The sequence below is a fragment of the Notamacropus eugenii genome, chromosome 3 (assembly GCF_028372415.1).
Source record: "Notamacropus eugenii isolate mMacEug1 chromosome 3, mMacEug1.pri_v2, whole genome shotgun sequence".
Classification (NCBI taxonomy): Eukaryota; Metazoa; Chordata; class Mammalia; order Diprotodontia; family Macropodidae; genus Notamacropus; species Notamacropus eugenii.
This window is the reverse complement of record NC_092874.1, coordinates 417,456,836-417,458,993: the sequence shown is the minus strand read 5'-3', so window position 1 is coordinate 417,458,993 and position 2,158 is coordinate 417,456,836.

Genomic DNA, 2,158 nt, shown 5'->3' with positions numbered 1-2,158 from the left:
ATACATTTGTTAAGTGCCTCCTATAAACTAGGTACTATGATAGGTGCTAGGGATAGAAAAATGTACATGAAATAGTCCTTCTAAGAGTTTAAATTATATTATCAAAATAGATAACTCCATTTATCAGCATATGGTGATACTAAGTCTCTGAGCAGAAATAACAATATAATTTTCATTTAATCTAGCTTGAATTCAAAAATAGCAAGTTAACCTGGCATAATAGATAAAGAGCTGGCCTCAGGCTATGGATAACCTGAGAGCAAGCCTTTCTTCTGATACATAATGACTGGATAATGATACATGTCTAAATTATGTCAAAAATACAGTCCCACACCATTATAAGTAAAATGCAACCATGACTTTGAAATATTTACTTGTCCTCCTCGTGTAATGGGGCCTTTTGCTCTTCTCTTGTAAGTTTAGATTTGCTATTTCTGGTGGCTCATATAGAATGCACATGGGTAGTCCTTGCCTGCTTCTAATAGACTACATGAAATCTTTGGGGGTCCTACTTCAACGTATTTGTGCTGAAGGGACCTGTAACGTGTGATAATGAAGTCTCCTAATTGTCTACTGGGCAAAAAAGGATAACTCTGGACTGGCTGAAGAACTCTCTCTCTCTTTTCCTCTCTCTCTTTCTCTCTCTTTCTTTCTATTTCTCTTTCTCTCTGTGTGTGTTTATTTCCCTAATTAGGTAAATGTACAGCAACTTTGAGTTTGATGTATCCCAGAAATAATTTGGTAAGTTTGAGAACCCATGAAGAGTCCTGTTGGTAGTGAGGGCTGAATTTTAGTCAAAACAATATCCTTCAGAGCAGTAATGTTCAACATTAGTGGAAATACCTGCAATGGATTTTGTAGGAAAGTCAGCAGCAGCAACTTAAGAAACTCTTAAATTTGAAAGGAAAGTGCTAAGAATTAGTTCCAAAAAGGAATGAATTCTACTAGCCTAGTTGATCTCATTCAGCATGGAGCTTCCTGGGGAAATCTGAAAATCCCATTAATTGAGAAAAAAAATCCAAAATAGGAGTTGTGAGTTACTAGCTTGTCACACATATTCTCTATACTAACTAAAACTCTAAGTGAGAGCTGATTTTCCCCTTGGATATCATCTATATTTGTGGGAAGAGTGTTTTTTTGTTTTTTTTTTTTTGTGGGTTGGAGAGTATGTTTTGTACCTACCAATTTCTCTCAACATAACACCTCAGTAAATATATTTTCTTCAGCTTGCTAATGGGAAACACATTGGTGGTGGCTCATGAGAACAAAAGTAGACATGCAGTCCTTCTAAGTTCCCTTTAGAACATTCATAGTAGAGTAATAATAGGGCCCCTGGGGATTCTGAATTGCCAGTGACACGGTAATTTGATGAAGTGAACTCCAGAGTGGGTAATATACTAGTAATCTAAATGGCCCTCCACAAAAATTCTAATATGATATGTCATCATCATATGTATGTAACACTGGATCCATGAAGGTTGTGTCAACAAGTCACAAACTCTTGAAGTTCCTACAATGCTGGAAAGATTTTGAAGTATGTTTCCAATAATAGAGTATCTCCTATGTTTGGAGCCCCAGTACAGGTAAGCACAAAGAGGCTCCATACCTGCCCTGGCCATTTGGTGAAGAATTTATTTGGAACACAAGAAACAGTAGGAAATACATAATATCCCTGCTGAATCTTCAAAGATGTGAATGGAGTGGCAGAGGGTGCTAATGACGTAGTGTTTAGACAGATTCCAAGTGTTAGTTTAACTATAGTTCCTACCAAAGTGATATCCTATCCAGTAACCAATCAGTGATCAAATATCAGTTTACCTGAAAAAATATCAATATCATCCTCCTAGTTATAAGTGCAAAGAAATAGCAGAAGAAGTTGCGACTAAATGGAAATATGGTTGATAGGTTTGATTTGGAAAGGAAAAGAGAGGAATAGGCAGAACTGGTTTAATTGTGTGACCAATGACAATGTGAAAAAATATCATTTAAATGGTACAAGGACATTTAATATTGTCATGCTCCCAATAAACTTGCAAAAAGAAAACCATGAAGGAAATTGCAGAGTTTCAGAGCTTACAAAGACAGAGTGGTTTATGAAGAGATTGATATAACCTTTCAAATTAATACTTAGTGACTTCAATCCAAAATAGTCCATACC